This window comes from Pseudorca crassidens, chromosome 9 (assembly GCF_039906515.1).
Source record: "Pseudorca crassidens isolate mPseCra1 chromosome 9, mPseCra1.hap1, whole genome shotgun sequence".
In the NCBI taxonomy this organism is placed as follows: Eukaryota; Metazoa; Chordata; class Mammalia; order Artiodactyla; family Delphinidae; genus Pseudorca; species Pseudorca crassidens.
The window spans coordinates 17,016,356-17,040,784 of NC_090304.1; the positions used below are offsets into that span (position 1 = coordinate 17,016,356).

General features: G+C 42.1%; 1 pseudogene; it reads left to right on the top strand.

Annotated features, from left to right (window-relative positions):
- Positions 1 to 22,376: 22,376 nt before the first annotated feature.
- LOC137231107 (endoplasmic reticulum mannosyl-oligosaccharide 1,2-alpha-mannosidase-like) lies at positions 22,377 to 23,649 on the top strand (annotated as a pseudogene).
- Positions 23,650 to 24,429: the final 780 nt, after the last annotated feature.

Consider the following 24,429-nt stretch of genomic DNA (forward strand, 5'->3'; position numbering starts at 1 on the left):
AGAAAGCCTTCATGTGACACTATCAGGGTCCCCCGTGGCAGCCAGGTGTCTTGGTTTTGATTTTCGTTTTATAAATATTTTTCCTACCTGTCAGTTCTCCAAATGGAGGCAAACTCACCTCCGTGGCAGCTGAAGCATAACAGCCCCAGTGAATATGTCAGAGCTGAGGAGAAAGTTTCACTCTAAAACAGGCATAAAAGGAAGAAAAGATAGAGGTTCTCTTTTATCACAGAGTCTGGACAATACTAAGGGGGAAAATCACGTAACAGGGTGTTAAGTAGAAAATGTCCTGCTCTTTCTGGAGCTTCAGTTGAGCCCCTGAAGCTGAGGACATTGGTTGATAAGTGCTCACACCTTCTACTAAGAAAGTTGTCAATCATATCTATGCAAGGCTTGCTAAGAGATGCCCACCAATTTCGGTCACTATTAGCAAGCGCATTTAAGAAGAGCCTAGAAAGTCATTGAGACAAAATAAAACCAAAATTCTCTCTTAGGTTGGGTTCTTTCAGAAGCAGACCCTGAACCAAAGATTCATGTACAAGTAATTTATTAAGAAAGTGTTCCCTGGAGAAACCAGCGAGGGAGAGGGAGGATGGACAGAGAGGGGGAAGACCAAGGAGGGTTCTATTTCGGCTGAGTTCCCTGGGTCAGGCTGATCCCCGAGGGAACTCTAGAAAGTAAGTTACACGTCAGTGTTTGCTCTGTCTGGAAGCAAAGGAGCTGGGTTTCTGTACTCTCACACAGGGTCTGCTCTTAGCTCTCGGTGCCCAAGGCCATCCTCTGGAGGTCCCAGCTGCCCTATTAGCAGCAAAGCATTGCAGAAATTGGAGGATGAGCTGATAAAAGAGATCCCAAGGGACTTACTGCAGTGATGGCAGCAGTGTCTTCTACAGAAGGAAAATTGGGGGGTAGAAGGAGGTTCTTCTCTCCACCACAGCACTTCAGGCCAAAAGAGGGGCCCTAGGAGAGCCAGTCATGGAGATCGGGGCTGCCTGCATTTGGAGAGCCTGGCTTCTCCCGCATCTCTGATCTAGTCTGGTGGGATGCTTGCTGAGCTGAAGGAGCTCCTCGGCTCACCTGACGCTGTCACTGGGCCAGAGTGGAGTGTGGTGAGAGTTCTGGGGACAACTTGATTTGTGCCTCCTAGACTTTGGCATCAAGGCTGGAGAAGCAACAAAGCAGCTGCAGCTCCCAAGGACATGGGGAGGAGCCAGGGCAGGAGTGGAGCATCCACACATAGTGGCAGCTGAATGGTGTGGTGGCCAAGGGTATGGACTCTGGAACTAAACTGCCCAAGTCTGAAACTTGTCTCTGCCATTTACTAGCTATGTAATCTAGAACAAGTTTCTTGACCTCTTGTGTCTCACTTTCCCCGTTAGTAAAGTGGGGATGATGCTATTACCTTCCTCATAGGGTTGTTGTGATTATTAAAATCAGATTGGGCATATATATATTCACACACATATATATGTATGTATATACATATATACACATATACACAGACACACACATATATCTACATAAGTAAAATCGACTTTGTATATATCTACTATATATAAAATATATCTCACACATATATTATATATTATTAATATATTAATATGTGTATTATATATGTAACATATACTACCTATAATATATTACATATGAGCCATATTATATACATATAATATAATCTACTATACATTATCATATATCTTAGATATTACTAAGTGATGGCTCGAAGTCATTCTATAAAAGCAGATCTAGGATTCAAACCAGGCATCTGACTCCAGAGCCTATAGTCTCAACCACTGTGCCATACTGATCTTGAATATACTTTATACTCTAAAGGTTAAACTGCTAGGGAGCTTTGATGTCAGCCAGCTTGGATCTAAATCCCAGCTCTGCTATTCCTGTTAACTGTGTGACCTTGGCAAATTGTCGAAACTTCCTAAGATGAAAACAGTATCTCCTTCATTGAATTGTTAGGATTAGATGAGGTAACACGTGTAAAGTACATAGCAGGGTGCTTAGCACAGAGTAAGTGCTCAATAAATTATTATTGTGTCATTTTCCCAGGCCTGTTTCTACATCTGCTTCCTGCCTGCATATTCATCCCTCACTTTTGGCTTTCTGTCCATGTTGAAGAGCTGTAGACTTGGGTTGGGGAGAAGGGGGAAAAGACACAGCAAAGCCAGGCTAAGGAGGGCATCTCTCCATGACAGGGTCTAAGATTAAAAACAGAGAGAGAGGGCTTCCCTGGTGGCGCAGTGGTTGAGAGTCCACCTGCCGATGCTAGGGGACGCGGGTTCGTGCCCCGGTCCGGGAAGATCCCACATGCCGCGGAGCGGCTAGGCCCGTGAGCCATGGCCGCTGAGCCTGTGCATCCGGAGCCTGTGCTCCGCAGCGGGAGAGGCCGCAACAGTGAGAGGCCGCAACAGTGAGAGGCCCGTGTACCGCAAAAACAAACAGAGAGAGAGAAAGGAATTGGCAGTGATGGAAATGTCACTGACTATGCATTAGTGCCTCAGGACTTTAAATATTAGTCATTTGACTTTCCTTTTGTGTTTTATTTATTTTTCTACACAGCATGATCAAGCCCCGAGTTAGGTTTTAAAATTGAATGAATCATCCCGTTATCCTTGAGAAATGCATCAGGGACAGGAAGTATTATTCTCATTTCACCAGTGAGAAGCTGATAAACAGAGAGGCTAAGTGATTGGTTCAAGGTCACAAAGCCAGAAATAGTATTTGTGGTCAGTGTTCTGGCCTTCAGATATTACTGTGTCCCCAGGTTACAGGACACTCGTTATGTCAGGAGATGAACAAGAAAGTGACTTTATGAACATGGAAGAGATGGGGAAAGAAATTATGTTGGTTGATCAGCTACCCTGTGCTAGGTACTATGGGAGGCATTTTATATTAGTATTTTGTCAAATTCTCACAACTACCATACGAACCAACATGTGAATCATATTGGTGCTATAGTCCCAATTTATAGGTGAGCAAACTGAGACCCATTTGGATTTGAACTAGTGTTTCTGATTCCAGAATTTGTGTTGTTTCTCATTATGTCAAGCTGCTCCTGGATGTTTCGTTCTTGTTTCTATTTCATAAGGAACCTGAAGGCCAGTGGGGCTTCCTCCTGGACACCTCTCTCTATCTAAAGCCAATGCTCCCCGCTACTCTCCCAGATTCTATTCTGTAGCAATAGGATGCCCCCATTCCTATTTGATTGCTGCTGCTTCCTGTCCTCCCCCTTCCCCTCTCCCTAAAACCTGAGAATTGGAACCTTAGTGATGTTTTCTGGGAATGACAAACCCTGTGCAACCTCCGATAGTGGTTACACAATCCAATTCTTTTCTATAGATTGTTATTGACTCCTTGCTCAGGCCAATATATTGTTAGATTTATTTCTTTATCTCCGGAACCTGGCAATAGCTCTGTTCTAACATATAGCTCAGTTCAAAGCAACTTAATGATGATGATATAATAATAATAATAATACTGTAAAGCAAACACAGTGGTTCCCACATTTCTCATTGACTCTCCAGAAGAACTCAGGGTATGGTTATGTTTATTTTCCCAGTTTTACAGATGAAGAAATGTAGAGTCAGAGAAATTAAATTAATTGTCTAGAGCCTCACACCTAGTAAGAGGAAAAGCTGGAATTTTGAACGCAGGCATTTTTTTATTCCGAAACGTTTCCCTTTAATAATTTATCTCCTTGCTTCAGTTAGCATTTGCTGGGTAACAAACCATTCCAAAACTTAGAGACTTAAAAGAATAACTTTTATTTAGCTCATGATTTTGTGTGTCAGCTGGAAGGTTTTTCTGGTCTTAGCCATATCAGTGCGTACGTGCCCTCCCATGCATCTGTGGTCAGCTGGTGGGTGGCTGGGAACTACGTGATCTAGGATGGTCTCAGTTACATGTCTGAAGGTTGACTGTCCATTTGTTGAGGCTCCCTGGTTCTCCTCTCCTTGGCTTCTCATCCTTCAGCAGCTGTTCTGGTCTTGTTCACATGGTGGTCTCAGGGTTCTGAGCTCTCTTGCAAGAGAGCAAGCCCCCACGCACCATCACTTTTCTGTTTACCCCTTCTTTCCTCCCTGTTAGCCAATGTCTTCTTGGCCAAAGCAAGTCACATGGCCAACCCAGATTCAGGGATAGAGAATTAGACTCTACCACTTGGCTGTGGGGGAGGTATTTGTAGCCAATTTTGCAGTCCACCACACTTATTTTCTGCTAGGTCACTCAGTCTGTGAGGTAGAGAGAGAGGCAAACAGGTAAGTGACAGGGTATTTTCAGAACCGCTTGTAAATATAAAGACCGCTTATTTTATTGGCTTCTAAAATGCCCTGGGCAGCACGGAGCTTGGGGGTCTCCTCAAGTACAAGAGATTTCCTTGAGAAAAGAGCCAATACAGGTCCTGGACTGCCTGAGCACTGAGCAGATTCGGTGGGGAGAAGCTGTCATGGAGGTGGTGACCTAGCCTTGGAAACTTCGTTTTTTTCTGAGTAGGACTTTGCATCACTCCTGCATCATTGCCCCACGCCCTTCCCCTGCAGAACCTGGCACAGCTGGCAGTTCGGCTGGGTATCTGTTTCAGGAAACTCAAAATTAACTTTATGGCCAGGAAGTGCCAAGCATGGCTCAATGTAGTTTCTATCTACTTTGGATATTTAACAGCACCAGATCTAGTTCAGCTGTCTTTGATCATGTTTGGAAAAATGCTTCTTCATGGTTAATGCTCTTCAAGAGGCATTTTATTCCAGCTTGTTATGATATGTTGTAGGTTTTTCTGTAAGTGAACAAGGGTGGGTGGGACACTTATGGGAACTCAGGCTGTGATGGAGCCCTGATCGTCCCCTAGTTGGCTCCAGTTCCACTTGTCACTTCCCTTCCACTGTCAATGGAGGCAGAATAGTGTGGTTAAGTGTATGGACTCTGAGAAAGACTGGGTCCAAATCCTGGCTCAACTACTTACTCTGTGATTGGGGAAAATGACTGAAGCTTTTGTGTTTCAGTTTTTTTAATTGGTAAAATGAAGATGATAAAAGTAACAATTCATAGGGTTATTGTGAGGATTAAGTTAGTTAATGTCATAAAGTGCTTAGACCCATGCCAGGCACAGAGTAAGGCTAAATACATGTAGTTGTCATTGTTAATGACAACAAAAACTTATTAGTATTAGTACTGTTACTCGGCAATGGTTCTAAAACCTTAGCAGCATATCAGCTTTATCTCAGAGAGCTTATTAAAAATACAGTGCCATACGCTTGGAGATTCTATTTGTGGGACACTTAGGAATCCACACGTTTTACTAAGAGTCAGATGATTTTAAAGCTGCCAGTGCCCAGAGCAGCATGTGGGAATAACTGCTTACCGTATAAAGCTTGACACATTTTCTTCAACACTCAACACAAAGATATACTGAGATCACTTTAAGAGACTATTTGGAAAAAACATATATGTAAAAACATCTTTTCCTGTCCCTACAGATCCTGCATGCAAAATATACTCACCCCTTCTGCAAGAGAAAATCCAAGACACAGTCCTTGCCCTCTGTCCTTCCTAAAAGAATGCCGTAATGAGGAAATGATGTTTCTAATTACTGATAATAATAGTTTACATTATTGAGTACTTACTAAGTGCCAAAATTACGCTGAGAAATTTACTTGGATTAGTGGTTTTAATTCCTTCAATAATCTGATGAAATAGGCACTATATTATGAGGAAACTGCAGCTTAGTGAGATGAATGTCTTTGCCAAGGTCACCCAGGGAATTGAGAGCTAATCCACATACTTAATTGCTATTCCATGACTCATACCCAGGCTCTCAGCCTCCAAGGCCTGTATCCTCAACTACCAATCTAAATTGCCTTTTAAATAGAGTTTGCTAGTTGTTTCTTATTATGTTTTCTCATTTAATTTCCATATTAACAGAACTCCAAGCTTTAGCTGGGCACTTTGCCACCCAAAACAAAGATAACATTTCCCAGCCTCCTTTGCAGGTAAGTGTGCATGTGGCTAAGTTCTGGCTGATGGGATATGAGTGGAAGTGACATATATAAATTCTGGGTCATGCCTCTAAAGGACCTTCTTCTCCTTTAACTCTTCTGCTGGAGTGAGACCATCATGGTGTGCCATCCTGGAATTAAAGATGACAGTAATATTGTAGGGAATGTGGAGCAAAAACACAGAAGGCACTTGGGTCTCTGACACTGACAACTGCAATGGACTGCTTATGTAAATTCAGATTATTAAATGAGAGATAAATAAATTTTGGGTGTCAACAGCAACTGAATCCTAACTAATACAACCCTCTATCAACACATCGTTTTAAAAGGCTGCAGTTATGAGTGACCTGTACCTATTCTGGATCTCAAGCAAAGTTTTATAAAGTTTCTCTCCCCCCACCCCCCACTTGGTGAACTGATCTGCTGGGTTCTAGGAGATCTCACCTCCAGGATGCCCATAATGCTAGGTGCATTTGTGTGTGCAATTGTTTCCATGATCTATTTCAAGGTGTCAATAAAGTATCAACATTATAAGAAGTTGCATTTCCACAGTCTGAGTCTACTAACTGGGTTGCTGGACACTCTGGCCCCTAAAATCTCCTCTTTTGTCTGGCCAAACTTGAAAAGGGAAGTTTCAGTGGTGTCATGCAAACTCTTATCTTGGCACTCAGGTACTGGTTATCAACTTCCCACTTACAGTGTCCTGTTTCTGTAGGTAACAGATTCTGAGATGTTACAAGAGATACATTTGAAGTTGATAAGAGGTCCTTTCAACACTGTATATAGCCATCTCCTTACAGTTTTAGGTAAAGCCAAGTTTGGGGCTTATTCAGTGCTGGTTTTAGTTCTTGAGATGTAAGATACTGAGAACTCAACTCGTGGTGAGTATTTGAATAAAAGTATTACTTGATTTACATTTAATCAGAGTAAAAAGTAGTAATAATCATGCTAATGACTAAATATAATGAGTGCGTAGTATGTATCAGTCACAATTCCATATGTTTACATACATTATGTCATTTAATTCTCACTATAGCCCTACAAAAGAGGTAATACTCTTATCCCATTTTCCAGATAAGAAAATTGCTGTCCTACCACTGGGTTTCTATCCAATTCACTGAAGGCAGAGGAACCTGGTATAAAATCTATGACAATAGCTACTATTTTAAAAGTACTTCCCATGCATGTATGCATTGAGTCCTTTATTTTATTTTAGTATCATTTTAAATTTATTTAATTTTTATTTTATTATTTTATTTTATTTTTACAACAGTCCTATGAAATAAATCTTAGTACTATGGAAATGAAGGATATTAGGGCCTGGAAAAGCCAAATAACTTGGCCATGGTCACATGGCTTAGAAGTGTCATGGCCAGTATTCAAGTTCAAGTCTGACTTCAAGTCCTGGACTCATTAAGCTATCCAAGCTACCTTGAACTTATACCATAAAAATGCTTCTGATTACCAGCATGCTGTTCTAATAACATGTGATATTATGGTGGATTTTGTTTTTAGGGTTGTGTGATCCAGTATTATTTTGTATAAAGTGAAATTCTGTGGAGCTAAAGAGACTTTCTCTATATCCATTACATCTTTTAATTTCTACTGTATAAAATGTCATTTTTAGCGAAACATGGGAAAATATTAGAAAAGATCTAATTTGCTTAATAAATCGAGTACTCAGAAAATGCAAAACACATACACAGAATCCGACAAGAAAGAGGCAAGAATCCTCAAAATGGATAAATTAGGAGAGTCATGTGGAATTCTACAAATGTGATAAACACATTAGAAAAATGAAACTTAGACAGATGTGCCCTTAGACTAATTGGACAAAAATCCTTGAAAAGCTCAGTGGTAGGCATAACTGGAAAAGACAGCTGAACGAATGAATAGACAAAAGGGACTATACTCAATGTTTTGTATATAAAATTCATTGTATCCTTTAAACAATTAGGAGCCATATGATCTAAATGTGAAAATGCCCTCACATAAATTGAGGAAATTTCCTTGAACATTGCAGAAGAAAAAAAAGAAACCTAAAAGAATGATTGCTCTCAAAACGGGCTGACACTGTCATATCAGTTTTGAAATGCTGTTTTGTTATTTAGATTTTAGGCGAATGTATCATTATGAGAATTGGCTTCAGGTAAATCGTTTTGCTCCCCTTTTGCTTCTCAATCTCTCAAATTTGTCCCCTCCTTTCCACCTTGCCACTGTCAGTGTTAAAAATGCTCATTATTCTTAGAGCAGTAGTCTGCATGTAGCTTCCTCTCTTCTTATCTGTCTTCCTCATTGCACAATACTGACTTTTTTTAAAATGGGAGATTGATAGTGAAACAGGAGGGAAGGGGGCACAACACAACCTTTAAAAGAATGACATAGCCATAGGACATGACAAAAATCGGTTAGAACCAACTAGATCCAAGATGGTGGAAGATTTTCCTTCCAGTGGACCTTGAGCCTCATTATACGCTCATTGTAACACATTAGCATAAGCTAAGTGACACACCCACCAGTGCCATGACAGTTCCGAGGCTGACCATCGAAGATCAAAAAGTAGGCTGTGGCCCAATTCCTGGAAATCTCCACCCCTTCTCCAAAACAGTTGGAATACTCCTCCTTCTCGTTAGCCTATGAAATTACCCAACCCATAAAAACTAACCACCCCCATATTCTGGGGCCTCTCACCTTCTGAGATGACCCATACTCTGTCTGTGGAGTGTGTTTCTCTCTAAAGAAATCCACTTCTTACCCATCACTTTGTCTCTCACTGAATTTTTTCTGCAATGAGACATCAAGAACCTGAGTTTCATTAAGTCCTGAGACCAGGTGTGTGATCTAATACTTAGAAGACGGTGGGTTCAAGTCCCAATCTGAGTTACACAGTTTCAGTAGGACACTACTTTTCTTAAACTCCTATAATGGTTTCCCTTCACCTTTGTGATAAAATCAACCTCCTTGGCTGTTGCCTATTTTCTATTCTCCTGGCTTGCTTCTTCCTCACATGTGACTTCAGTCCAGCCTTAATGAACTCATATGAACTTCTATTTCCACTATAAAGACATGCTGCACACTCTGAGGGGGAAGTGAAAATATGCCAGATCCTGAATAAATTACAACAAATACATACTGTAAATGCACTGCTGGGCTCCAAGGGTTAAGGAAAAAAAGTGGGTTGAAATCTGAAGAGTGAAGGATTATCTGACATAGTTATTAATGGCACCTCTGTTTCATTCTCAAATATGTTCTAGTTTGGATAATAAACTATATGATCATTTTATTAATAGGCTATAGTATAACCAGTTGTTTCACAATCAAGGAACAAAGACACCAAATTCCCAGTTTGAGATCAATGGGTTCTCACTCGCCTTCTCTTTACTGTCTCTATCCAGCCAATTCCACACTTATAGGTTTATTACTTCCATAACTCCACTTCTGGTACCATATTCTGTATCTGTTGGGAAACAATATCAAAACTCACACTGTCTTAGATAATGATTTACTGACTCACATGGTAGGAAAATCCAGACACAAGTTTGGCTGATCTAGCAATTTAGTGCTGTTATTGAGGACCCAGTTTCATTCTTTCCTTTTTTTTCTTTTTCTTCATTCTGCCTTTTACTATGTCAGCTTCATCCCACACTGGGCCTGCCACTTGATAGTAAAAAGGCTACAGCAGTTCCAACCTTTACATCTGCACACCAGGTCCCATCAGCATTCCAAGCAAGAATCCTGAAATTCACCTTCATAGACTTGTTTGGATCACATGCCCTCCTCCCTCATCCAGGCATTCTGGCCAGGATGATGGAATGTGCTGATTGGCTTGAGTAGTTTAGGGTTAAGCCCTGGAGCTGTGGGATGGAGTCAGCCTTTCCTCAAGTACATGGGCTACTTGGAGGTGTAATCAGGAAGAGGGAAAGAGGACTGGATACTGGATCAAAAAACAAGTTTTCAGACCATGGTAGAAGCCTTGGTGTTCCTACCAAACCAACCTAGCCATGTTATCAGAGACTCAAGCTTAACACTCACTGTGGAGGTTACACTACAATACATTTGATTTGCAGCTATTTAGGCCATGAGAGGAGTTTGGGAGCCAAAGTGTTGAGTGGGTGTAAAGAGCATTTATTCTGTTCCTGAAGCCAAACAGAGCTGAGTCTTGAATCTGGGTATGAACCTCTTAACTGGCTTTGAATCTGAGCCAAGATAATTACTTTTTGGTCCTCATTTTTCCTTATCTGCAATTTGGGGATAATTTTCCTATCTTAAAGATATTCAGTTTTGTGAGAAATAATGAGATTATGCATATAATGTGCCCAGCATAGTACATGGTACAGAGTAGATAAGTTCCCTTTTAGTTTAGAGTCACTAAATTGACACTGAAATCATCAGCATTAATGATTTTTTCTTGGGTCATTTAGTCCACCTGCCAAGCTGTGCCTGCTTTTTTGTACCTCCTTATATAGTAGGTGGAGGTAAGCTGTGAGAAAACTTGGTCTCATTCTCAGTATCTCTTCTTTAAATAGTGGGAAAAACCTGATTTCTTGAAATAACTAATAAATATATTTTAATATTAATAATAAACACTAAGCATACCCGGATCTTGCTGACCTAGAGTCATTTTCCTCTCACTCCAGGAAGCTTCAACCATTGTATTTGGCCCAAGTGTTGATCCTTTTCTGATGCCTCAGGAAACTAGCTAGCTGTTCCTTCATTTCTCACCAAGACCAAAAGCTATTTTGCTCCAGGGGAGCCCATTAGCTCATTTGAATTAAGTTTCCAGATTCTAAGACAAGAATCTCAAGGTCGGAAGGCCAGGGAGCATCAGCAAGGTATCTGACTCATTCTTTTCTTTTTTTTTTTTAACATCTTTATTGGGGTATAATTGCTTTACAATGGTGTGTTAGTTTCTGCTTTATAACAAAGTGAATCAGTTATACATATGTTCCCATATCTCTTCCCTCTTGCGTCTCCCTCCCTCCCACCCTCCGTATCCCACCCCTCAGGCGGTCACAGAGCACCGAGCCAATATCCCTGTGCCATGCGGCTCATTCTTGATTCCTGCTTTCATCAGCGTATTCTGACAATGTTTATGTTCACTGCTACCCCTTTCCCCCAACCTATTATCAGCTGATTGGTCACCTCAGACTTGCAGGAAATAGCAGCATAAACAATGCTTCAGTGAACCCCTCCAAGCAGTCAAGACCACGAATATTTCATCAGCTTGCATTTGCTGTCTTTGCCCCGGTGGCCCCACACTGGGTTCCAAGTGACTAAGCTCTGGGGAAACCCTTTCCCCAGATAATGAGTGTTTCTTCAGCTCCACTGAATTAGCCTTCCTATTTTATTGTGCCCCTGGGTTACAGGAGCTTAAAAGTTATAAAACAGCAAATTATTGCTGAAGGCCCGCAGCATGTTATTCTGAAGCCCCCGCCACTATATGAATGGGGCTAAAGTCATCAGGGAAGTTTAGTCTGTGGCTTCATGTTTGGGGGATATTTAGCGTTTTTAATTTTCAAAGATAAAAATAGACATACTTCTTTCCGATCATAGAGATTATAAAGATAAATGTTTGCCTATCAGACAATATAGAAAATCATAGTGAAGAAAGCAAATATAATCCTAAATTCCAAGCCCAGAGATAATTATTGGTAGCAGTTTGCTGTATGTGGTCCAGACCTCTTACTCCCTTTTTCTCTTCCATTTTACATAAATGGAATCATATTCTAAATGCCATTTAACAGTTGCTGAGTATATCTTTTACACCCATAAATATAGGTCTGTATCATTATTTTTATGACTGAACAGCATCATGTTGCATTTGTATACCAGATTTTATTTACCCAATCCCCTGTTGATGAATACTCAGTTGTTTCCAAATTGTTCCTATTAGCAATAACACCGCAGTAGATGACCTTATACACTTTTGCATACATATCAGCTTATCTCCTCAGGATACATTTCTAAAAAGTGGAATTGCTAAGCACATCTGAAGGCTTTGGTTCATATGGCTAAATTGCTTCTCAAACACAATTTGCATGTTGACTAATCATACCTGAAAGCTGGCCAAAACGTCTGTTACAAGAAACCCACTGAGGAGATGGGCTTCCAGGTCCTAAAAATAAGCAAACCAGCATGGGCTTCCGGCGACGAACTCCAAAATCAACCTTAGAGAATCTATAGCTGGTAATTATCCAGGATAGTGGAATCTAGGAACAAACAAAACAAAGCGTGAGAAGCCCTGGGGAACTGAGGACTATCTTGAGTGGTGAGCCTAAGAGGTGGGTGGCTGTCTCGAGACGTAGGGAAGCCAGAGGCTGGAGAAAATCTTTGGGGTTCAGCTCCCCACACCCCACCCCCGACCTCCGCCTTAAGACAAATCAATGTCTAATTCTTCCAGTGCTAGGCTACTAGTGCTAGTGTCTGTCCTGCTGTGGTGAAGAATTGGTGGGAATAGGTGTGGACTAACAGATCTTGGGAACTTGCTCCTCCATTCCCCCCACCCTGGGGGCTACTGTATAGCAAGGGAGGATATGCTTTCTCCCTGTGTTGCTTCTCCCTGTAGGGGAGGAAAAACTTTTACCTTTCTTGGTTCTTTGGCTGGTCTAATAGTCAAATTAACGTAGGATAGATTAACAGGGGAAAAATTAGTTACATACATATGGGGTCCCATAAGAATACAGGATCCCTAGGCAGTCAGACAATTGAGGCTTATATGCCATTCTGAGCTAAGGAAAAGGGGATAGGGGTCTGAGACTGCAAAGGAGAGGAAGACAATTCACAGGAAGTTGGAAAGAGCAAAGGTTTGGTAAACAAATGTTTGCTGTTCCATGCGGAGACAATGGGACACAGAGACTTTGATCCTTAGGCCCTGCAGAGCTCCCCACCTTACAACACCTCGCCCATGTTCTTCGTGGTTATTTCTGGAGATGGTTCTCTTCCCAGACAAGGCCCTCTATCTGAATTCCTTTAGGCAATTAAAGGAAAGGTAAATATCTCTTGCAGAGTCTTTTGGGCTTTCATAGACTTCAGCTTAAAGTAATCCACATGTTAAAGTGGCACATTTTGGCGTGAGGGGAGGGGAGAACTTGCTTTAAACTCCTTCATCCCTAACTAAGGATTTAAAGGGGAAAATCTGGCTAGAGTTCTCTGGTGAGGTGGCAGCAGTCAAGAGTGGTGCTTCTAGTACTGGGGTTCTCTACCCTGTGACTCATAATCTCCCCATCCTTAATCTTTGTAGTGACAAAGATAGGGCCTGGCTTTGGGACCTTTTTCAATATGCATGGCCAGATGAGCTGGCTGATACCCCTAGGAGAACACAAGATCCCCAGCCGAAATAACCAGACACCAAAGTAGAACAACTTCCCCAAGTGAGAGATGACACAAAACTGGATAACCTTTACCATCTGAAGCAAAATTATTCGCACAGATGGAAAGAAAATTTAACATAAGTATGAAAATATTAGATTTGAAAAAATATAAAAGTTGCAAAAAAGGGAAGCTATCACTAGCTTTTACAGCAGAACCTGAGTAAAGAGATTAAGGAGTGGGGAGAGGAGGAAAACCAGGGTAGGGAAACCAGGCACCACACAACCACTAATTCTTTTGTTGCCTTCTTCCAGGAGGTATACACACCAACCAGAGGTATTTTTCTTTTTTAACATCTTTATTGGAGTATAATTGCTTCACCATGCTGTGTTAGTTTCTGCTTTATAACAAAGTGAATCAGCTATACATATACATATATCCCCATATCCCTTCCCTCTTGCGTCTCCCTCCCTCCCACCCTCCATAACCCACCCCTCTAGGTGGTCACAAAACACCGAGCTGATCTCCCTGTGCTATGCGGCTGGTTCCACCTAGCTATCTATTTTACATTTGGTAGAGTATATACGTCCATGCCACTCTCTAACTTCGTCCCAGCTTACCCTTCCCCCTCCCCGTGTCCTCAAGTCCATTCTCTAGTAGATCTGTGTCTTTATTCCCATCCTGCCCCTAGGTTCTTCATAACCATTTTTTTTCTTTTAGATTCCATATATATGTGTTAGCATACAGTATTTGTTTTTCTCTTTCTGACTTACTTCACTCTGTATGACAGACTATACGTCCATCCACCTCACTACAAATAACTCAATTTCGTTTCTTTTTATGGCTGAGTAATATTCCATTGTATATATGTGCCACATCTTCTTTATCCATTCATCTGTTGATGGACATTTAGGTTGCTTCCATATCCTGGCTATTGTAAATAGAGCTGCAATGAACATTGTGGTACATGACTCTTTCTGAATTATGGTTTCCTCAGGGTATGTGCCCAGTAATGGGATTGCTGGGTCGTATGGTAGTTCTATTTTTAGTTTTTTAAGGAACCTCCATACTGTTCTCTATAGTGGCTGTATCGATTTACATTCCCACCAACAGTGCAAGAGGGTTCCCTTTTCTCCACACCCTCTCCAGCATTTACTGTTTGTAGATTTTTTGATGATGGCCATTCTGACTGGTGTGAGGTGATACCTCATTGTAGTTTTGATTTGCATTTCTCTAATGATTAGTGATGTTAAGCATCCTTTCATGTGTTTGTTGGCAATCTGTATATCTTCTTTGGAGAAATGTCTATTTAGGTCTTCTGCCCATTTTTGGATTGGGTTGTTTGTTTTTTTGATACTGAGCTGCATGAGCTGCGTGTAAATTTTGGAGATTAATCCTTTGTCAGTTGCTTCATTTGCTAATATTTTCTCCCATGCTGAGGGTTGTCTTTTCGTCTTGTTTATGGTTTCCTTTGCTATGCAAAAGCTTTTAAGTTTCATTAGGTCCCATTTGTTTATTTTTGTTTTTATTTCCATTTCTCTAGGAGGTGGGTCAAAAAGGATCTTGCTGTGGTTTATATCATAGAGCTTTCTGCCTATGTTTTCCTCTGTGAGTTTTATGGTGTCTGGCCTTATATTTAGGTCTTTAATCCATTTTGAGTTTATCTTTGTATATGGTGTTAGGGAGTGTTCTAATTTCATTCTTTTACATGTGGCTGTCCAGTTTTCGCAGGACCACTTACTGAAGAGGCTGTCTTTTTTCCATAGTATACTCTTGCCTCCTTTTTCAAAAATAAGGTGACCATATGTGTGTGGGTTTATCTCTGGGCTTTCTATCCTGTTCCATGGATCTATAGTTCTGTTTTTGTGCCAGTACCATACTGTCTTGATTATTGTAGCTTTGTAGTATAGTCTGAAGTCTGGGAGCCTGATTCCTCCAGCTCCATTTTCCTTTCCCAAGATTGCTTTGGGGTCTTTTGTGTTTCCATACATATCGTAAAATTTTTTGTTCTAGTTCTGTGAAAAATGCCAGTGGTAGTTTGATAGAGATTGCACTGAATCTGTAGATTGCTTTGGGTAGTATAGTTATTTTCACAGTGTTGATTCTTCCAATCCAAGAACATGGTATATCTCTCCATCTGTTTGTATCATCTTTAATTTCTTTCATCAGTGTCTTATAATTTTCTGCATACAGGACTTCTGTCTCCTTAGGTAGGTTTATTCCTTGGTACTTTTTTCTCTTTGTTGCAATGGTAAGTGGGAGTGTTTCCTTAATTACTCTTTCAGATTTTCCATCATTACTGCATAGGAATGCAAGAGATTTCTGTGCATTAATTTTGTATCCTTCTACTTTACCAAAATCATTGATTAGCTCTAGCAGTTTTGTGGTAGCATCTTTAGGATTCTCTATGTATAGTATCTTGTCATCTGCAAACAGTGACAGCTTTACTTCTTCTTTTTGGATTTGTATTTCTTTTATTTCTTTTTCTTCTCTGATTGCTGTGGCTAAAACTTCCAAAACAATGTTGAATAATAGTGGTGAGAGTGGGCAACCTTGTCTTTTTCCTGATCTTAGTGGAAATGGTTTCAGTTTTTCACCATTGAGGACGATGTTGGCTGTGGGTTTCTCATATATGGCCTCTGTGCCTACTTTCTGGAGAGTTTTTATCATAAATGGGTGTTGAATTTTGTCGAAAGCTTTTTCTGCATCTATTGAGATGACCATATGGTTTTTATTCTTCAGTTTATTAATATGATGTAGCACATTGACTGATTTGTGTATATTGAAGAATCCTTGCATTCCTGGGATAAACCCCACTTGATCATGGTGTATGATCCTTTTAATGTGCTGTTAGATTCTGTTTCCTAGTACTTTGTTGAGAATTTTGCATCGATGTTCACCAGTGATATTGGCCTGTAGTTTTCTTTCTTTGTGACATCTTTCTCTGGTTTGGTATCAGGGTGATCGTGGCTTCATAGGATGAGTTTGGGAGTGTTCCTCCCTCTGCTATATTTTGGAAGAGTTTGAGAAGGATAAGTGTTAGCTCTTCTCTAAATGTTTGATAGAATTTGCCTGTGAAGCCATCTGGTCCTAGGCTTTTGTTTGCTGGAAGATTTTTAATCACAGGCTCAATTTCAGTACTTCTGATTGGTCTGCTTATATTTTCTAGTTCTTCCTGGTTTGGTCTCGGAAGGTTGTGCTTTTCTAAGAATCTGTCCATTTCTTCCAGGTTGTCCATTTTATTGGTATAGAGTTGCTTGTATTAATCTCTTGTGATCCTTTGTATTTCTGCAGTGTCAGCTGTTACTTCTTTTTAATTTCTAATTCTATTGATTTGATTCTTCTCCCTTTTTTTCTTGATGAGTCAGGCTAATGGTTTATCAATTTTGTTTACCTTTCAAAGAACAAGCTTTTAGTTTTATTGATCTTTGCTATTGTTTCCTTCATTTGTTTTTCATTTATTTCTGATCTGATCTTTATGATTTCTTTCCTTCTGGTACCTTTGGGGTTTTTTTGTTCTTCTTTCTCTAATTGCTTTAGGTGTAATGTTAGGTTGTTTATTTGAGGTGTTTCTTGTTTCTTGACTTAGGATTGTGTTGCTATAAACTTCCCTCTTAGAACTGCTTTTGCTGCATCCCATACGTTTTGGGTTGTCATGTTTTCATTGTCATTTGTTTCTAGGTATTATTTGATTTCCTCTTTGATTTTTTCAGTGATCTCTTGGTTATTAAGTAGTGTATTGTTTAGCATCCGTGTGTTTTTATTTTTTACAGATTTTTCCTGTAATTGATACCTAGTCTCATAGCATTGTGGTCGGAAAAGATACTTGATTCAATTTCAATTTTCTTAAATTTACCAAGGCTGGATTCATGACCCAAGATATGATCTATCCTGGAGAATGTTCCATGAACACTTGAGAAGAAAGTGTATTCTGTTGTTTTTGGATGGAATGTCCTATGAGTATCAATTAAGTCCATCTTTTTTAATGTATCATTTAAAGCTTGTGTTTCCTTATATATTTTCATTTTGGATGATCTGTCCATTGGTGAAAGTGGTGTGTTAAAGTCCCCTACTATGATTGTGTTACTGTCAATTTCCCCTTTTATGGCTGTTTATGTATTCAGGTGTTCCTATGTTGCTGCATAAATATTTACAATTGTTATCTCTTCTTCCTGATTGATCCGTTGATCATTATATAGCATCCTTCTCTGTCTCTTGTAATAGTCTTTGTTTTAAAGTATATTTTGTCTGATATGAGAATTGCTACTCCAGCTTTCTTTTGATTTCCATTTGCCTGGAATATCTGTTTCTATCCCCTCACTTTCAGTCTGTGTCCCTAGGTCTGAAGTGGGTCTCTTGTAGACAGCATATATATGGGTCTAGTTTTTGTATCCATTCAGCCAGTCTATGTCTTTTGGTTGGGACATTTAATCCATTTACATTTAAGGTAGTTATCGATATGTATGTCCCTATGACCATTTTCTTAATTGTTCTGGGTTTGTTATTGTAGGTCTTTTCCTTCTCTTGTGTTTGCTGCCTAGAGAAGTTCCTTTAGCATTTGTTGTAAAGCTGGTTTGGTTGTGCTGAACTCTCTCAGCTTTAGCTTGTCTGTAAAGGTTTTAATTTCCCCATCAAGTCTGAATGATATCCTTGCTGGGTAGCGTAATCTTGATTGTAGTTTTTCTCCTTCATCACTTTAGATATGTCCTGCCACTCCTTTCTGGCTTGCAGAGTTTCTGCTGAAAGAGCAGCTGTTAACCTTATGGGGATTCCCTTGTATGTTATTTGTTATTTTTCCCTTGCTGCTTTTAATATTTTTTCTTTGTATTTAATTTTTGATAATTTGATTAATATGTGTCTTGGTGTGTTTCTCCTTTGATTTATCCTGTATGGGACTCTCTGCACTTCCTGGACTTGACTGACTGTTTCCTTTCCCATATTAGAGAAGTTTTCAACTATAATCTCTTCAAATATTTTCTCAGTCCCTTTCTTTTTCTCTTCTTCTTCTGGGATCCCTATAATTCGAATGTTGCTGAGTTTAATGTTGTCTCAGAGATCTCTGAGACTGTCCTCAATTCTTTTCTTTCTTTTTTCTTTATTCTGCTCTGTGGTAGTTATTTCCACTATTTTATCTTCCAGGTCACTTATCTGTTCTTCTGCCTCAGTTATTCTGCTATTGATTCCTTCTAGAGAAGTTTTAATTTCATTTATTGTGTTGTTCATCATTTTTGGTTTGCTCTTTAGTTTCTCTATTTCTTTGTTAAAGGTTTCTTATATTTTCTCCATTCTATTTCCAAGATTTTGGATCATCTTTACTATCATTACTCTGAGTTCTTTTTCAGGTAGACTGCCTATTTCCTCTTCATTTGTTTGTATTGGTGGGTTTTTTTTACCTTGCTCCTTCATCTGCTGTGTGTTTCTCTGCCTTTTCATTTTGCTTAACTTACTGTGCTCGGGGTCTCCTTTTTGCAGGCTGCAGGTTCGGAGTTCCCATTGTTTTTTGTGTCTGTCCCCTGTGGCTAAGTTTGGTTCAGTGGGTTGTGTAGGCTTCCTTGTGGAGGGAACTAGTGCCTGTGTTCTAGTGGGTAAGGCTGGCTCTTGTCTTTCTGGTGGGCAGTTCTGCCTCCGGTCGTTTGTTTTGGGGTGTCTGTGACCTTATTATGATTTTAGGCAGCCTTTCTGCTAGTGAGTGGGGTTGTGTTCCTGTCTTGCTAGTTGTTTGTCATAGGGTGTCCAGCAGTGTAGCTTGCTGGTCGTTGAGTGGAGCTGGGTCTTAGCGTTGAGATGGAGATCTCTGGGAGAGCTTTCACCATTTGATATTACGTGGAGCTGGGAGGTCTCTGGTAGACCAGTGTCCTGATCTCAGCTCTCCCACCTCAGAGGCACAGGCCTGACACCCGGCCGGAGCATCAAGATCCTGTTATCCACACGACTCAGAATAAAAGGGAGAAAAAAAGAAAGGAAGGAAGAAAAAAAAAATAAAAAAGTTATTAAAATAAAGAATAATTGTTAAAAATTTTTAAAAAAGAAACAAAAAAAGAAAGAAGAGAGCAACCAAATCAGAAAAAAAATCCACCAATGATAAGAAGTGCTAAAAACTATACTAAAAAAAAACACACAAAAAAATGGGCAGACAGAACCCTAGGACAAATGGTAAAAGCGGGCTTCCCTGGTGGCGCAGTGGTTGAGAATCCGCCTGCCAATGCAGGGGACACGGGTTCGAGCCGTGGTCTGGGAAGATCCCACATACCGCGGAGCAACTAAGCTTGTGCGCCACAGCTACTGAGCCTGCGCGACTGGAGCCTGTGCTCCGCAACAAGAGAAGGCCGCAACAGTGAGAGGCCCGTGCACCGCGATGAAGAGTGGCCCCCGCTCACCACAAGTAGAGAAAGCCCTCGCACAGAAACGAAGACCCAACACAGCCAAAAATAAATAAATTTATTTTTAAAAAAATGGTAAAAGCAAAGCTATACAGAGAAAATTACACACAGAAGCATACACATACATACTGACAAAAAGTGAAAAAGAAAAAAAAAAATCATTGCTCCCAAAGTCCGCCTCCTCAGTTTGGGATGATTGGTTGTCTATTCATGTATTCCACAGATGCAGGGTACATCAAGTTGATTGTGGAGCTTTAATCCATTGTTCCTGAGGCTGCTGGAGAGATTTCCCTTTCTCTTCTTTGTTCGCACAGCTTCCGGGGTTCAGCTTTGGATGTGGCCCTGCCTCTGTGTGTAGGTCGCCTGAGTGAATCTGTGCTTCGCTCAGACAGGACGGGGTTAAAGGAGCCGCTGATTTGGGGGCTCTGACTCACTCTGGCCATGGGGAGGGAGGGGTATGGAGTGCGGGGCGAGCCTGCGGCGGCAGAGGCCGGCTTGACGTTGCACCAGCCTGCTGCGTGCTATGCGTTCTCCCGGGGAAGTTGTCCCTGGATCACGTGACCCTGGCAGTGGCGGGCTGCACAGGCTCCCGGGAGGGGAGGTATGGAGAGTGACCTGTGCTCGCACACAGGCTTCTTGGTGGTGGCAGCAGCAGCCTTAGCGTCTCATGCCCGTGTCTGGGGTCTGCGCTGTTAGCCGTGGCTCGCGCCCGTCTCTGGAGCTCCTTTAAGCAGCACTGTTAATCCCCTCTCCTCGAGCATCAGGAAACAAAAAGGTAAGAAAAAGTCTCTTGCCTTTTTGGCAGCTCCAGACTTTTCCCGGACTTCCTCCCCGCTAGCTGTGGCGCACTAGCCCCCTTCAGGCTGTGTTCATGCAGCCAACCCCAGTCCTCTCCCTGGGATCCGACCTCCGAAGCCCGAGCCTCAGCTCCCAGTCCCCGCCCGCCCCGGCGGGTGAGCAGACAAGCCTCTCCGGCTCCTGATCCTCTGTGCCGGAATCTCTCCTCTTTGTCCTCCGCACCCCTATTGCTGCGCTCTCCTCCGCGGCTCCGAAGTTACCCCCTCCGCCACCCGCAGTCTTTGCCTGCGAAGGGGCTTCCTAGTGTGTGGAAAAGTTTCCTCCTTCACAGCTCCCTCCCACTGGTGCAGGTCCCATCCCTATTCTTTTTTTTTTTTTTTGGCGGTACGCGGGCCTCTCACTGTTGTGGCCTGTCCCGTTGCGGAGCACAGGGTCCGGACGCGCAGGACCAGCAGCCATGGCTCACAGGCCTAGCTGCTCCATGGCATGTGGGATCTTCCCAGACCAGGGCACGAACCCGTGTCCCCTGCATCGGCAGGCGGACTCTCAACCACTGTGCCACCAGGGAAGCCCGCATTATCCTTTTTTTAAACTCATAGAGGTTAAAATATTTGCCCAAGTTCATATAGCTAAGAAGAGGAAGAACTGGAGTTTGAAATAGTTCTAACTAACTTCAAAGCCCATGTCCTTTCCTCTATGCCTTGCTTCAACCCAATAGCAGAGGCAAACTCACATGTGGCTATCGTCAAATGGGGTGAGAGCTCTGGGAAACATAAGTATGAAGTATTTGGGAACCCTAGGGGAACTCAGAGCAGGGTACCACTAACTGACCTCAGGAATATTTGTTAAGGCTTCCCAGAGGGAAGGCTGATGTGCCTTGAAGGATGATTAGGAAAAAAAAAATTAAAACAGTGTCTATTCAGTGAAAAGTGGTCAAGTGTTCTTGTGGGGCCAGAGGTGCTTTTGTAAAAAGTATACAGAGTAGAGTAGATAGGACAGAAGCCTGGGCCCTGGGAAGTAACAATCTGGGTTCAAATTCCAACTCTGTCACATACAAGCTTGTCAAGTGCTTGAAATGCTATAAACTTGTTTCCTCAGATGCAAAAGGAGAGCAACAATAGTTCATACCTCATAGGTATTAGAAGGAATAAATTAAAGGAGATGATGCATATAAAGCATTTAGCACACTGCCTGGTCCCAAGTCTTGACATTCCCCCCTTCCCTCGCCCGGTTTCTTCCCCAGCTGCCAGGAATCAGAGCAGTGGGTCCCAAAGTGTGGTCTGTAAGCCAGCAGCCTCAGCAGAACCTGGGAACCTGTTAGAAATGCAGTCTCCTCTCTCCCCTACATCTACTGAATCAGAATATCTGGGGAGAGGGACAAAAGCGGGCTGAAATTTAATGAGCCCTCACATAATTCTCAGGTATGCAAAAACCTGAGAAGCATTGCTTGAGTTCTTTCGAGGCTTAGTTAACACATCACTACAGAGAGGACGGTCACTGGCTGTCTGCAAGGTCCTCTTTTTCATTAGCCCACTGTAAAGACATTCTCCGAACAGAAGGTATCATCCAGCGCTATAAACCACAGGACTAGAGCCTGCCCAATGCCCCTAGGGGAAGTAACTAAACTACCCCGCAGGGTAAAAATTCGTCAAACTGAGCCGCGTGGCAGGCGCAGTGCTCCGCGGGGCGGGCTGGGGGCGGTGTTTCTAGGGCCTTGGCAGGAAACGGGAAGCGGAAGCTAAACGTCATCTGCTCGGAGGCAGCGGCACAGCCGGGGGGGAGAGCCGCAGCAGGTAAAGGACGCCCTTGTGTGGGGAAAGGGGAATTACCCCTGTGGTATCTAATTATTTTCCTCGTAGCCTTTCTGACCGGGTGTAAACAACTTTCCATGAACAGAAACACTGCCGCTAGTGAGGCCTCCATAGATGTCAGTATAGTGTCAGAAGTGACAAACGTTCAGTTTGAGTTCCGAGAACTCTCTCGTCTCACCGGAGATGAGAAATTTCAGGAGGTAGTGATGAAAGTGACAAAGTGTATACATTCCCTGCCTGGGAAGAATGATGGGTTAGTGCCCATGTTCATTTATACCAACAGTGGCTTCTTCCCTTCAGTGGATCTTCACTCTTGGAACCAGAGCTCTGCTGAAGCACTGGATCCAAGGAAGAAAGAAAGAAATTAAGTTGCTACAAGACGATGTTGAAGCCGTAGAGGAATAAAAGAGCACCTGCTTCAGCACTCTGAGCCCAGCAAGCTGAGTTTTGTGGGAAAGTTGTGGATGGCAAGTTCTGAGTCAAGATGCATTGAATGTTTTTTTTGCTTGGGAACCCTGGCTCTGGGTGTAAGCTGTGGTCTGACCGCTGACCACATGGAGCTAGCTGAAGCCTTTATGGTGACCTGTTACTAGATGTATCATCAGTTTAGGAGTGGGGTGAGTCCAGAAATTTTGTACTTCAGCGTTAACCCCAAAGTTAGCCATAAGGATATGGGGATCTGGCCTGAAGACAATTTCAATCTGCTTTGACTAGAGACAGTGGAGAGTCTGTTCTGTCTGTACTGTTCAGTGGGGACAAGGAATACCAGGATCAGGGGTGGGAGATTCTGCAGTATTTCAACAGATATACCAACATCCAGTCAGGTGTCTATTTTTTTTGTGGCTGCGTTGGGTCTTCGTCTCTGCGCGCGGGCTTTCTCCAGTTGCTGCGAGCGGGGGCTACTTTTTGTTGTGCTGCGCGGGCTTCTCATTGTGGTGGCTTCTCTTGTTGCGGAGCACGGGCTCTGGGCGCGCGGGCTTCAGTAGTTGTGCCTCGCGGGCTCAGTAGTTGTGGCTTGCGGGCTCTAGAGCGCAGGCTCAGTAGTTGTGGCTCACGGGCTTAGTTGCTCTGCGGCATGTGGGATCTTCCCGGACCAGGGCTCGAACCTGTGTCCCCTGCCCTGGCAGGTGGATTCTTAACCACTCCGCCACCACGGAAGTCCCCAGGTGTCTATTCTTCAATCAATAATGGTCAGAATCAAATCCCAAGAGACAAGATGAAAAGTTTCTCTCTATGATAAACTCTAGGTACATATATCTTCTCTTTTCAGATGACATGGACTTCCTCAACCTTGACAAATATGTATTTAATATAGAGGGTCATCCCCTGGCCATCTGGACTTCAGCTTAAAAGGCTTGGAACAACACCCAATCGTAGGACTTTTCTGGATTGAACATCGTGTATAGTAGACTTTTCTTTTAAGTTATAGATAGGCAAGCCAATTGCTTATGCATAAAATGAGTCATCCGTTGACCTTTAGCCATGAGGATGTGCAGCCCAGTTGGCTACTGTGAGCCAGACAAATTCCAAATTCTGGGCTGAAGAGGTCAAGTCCAGTGGGACAGCTGGAGTCCAGGACTCCTTGGAAGGCAAGGTACCTGTGGGTTTTTCAGGGCAGAAGCTGGTGGTTTTGAATCTATCCTCATGTATTTCTTTAGGTGGTAATTCAGACTGACTTTAGGGTTTCTTTTAGTCTGTGCTTTCTAGATCAGGACCACTGTAAGAAGGAGGAATAAAATCAGCAAAGTTTTGATTTATAGGAAACAAAACAAAAATCTACCAACAACACAAAATCCTGCCAAACAGCCTGATTTGTGTTGTCAATTAGCTCCTTTTGGGGGAAACTGCACTGCTGTTGGGAGAAGAGAGAGGCTTATAACTGGTGACATAGTTGATGGACGCTGGCAATGGAGGCTAATGGGGAAGGCAGAGACAGACTAAATATGCCCTGTGGAAGGACAGGGCTCCTGTTGAGCTTGGTCAGCTTGTGATTTAAAAAGATATTAAGGAAAAAATAATTGGTTGCAATTCCAGTGACACTTACCAGTGTCATTCTCACTATTAATTGAGTTACCATACTGTGCCCAATAAAGTTTTAACAGAGCGAAGCATGGCGAATTTGTAGACCCA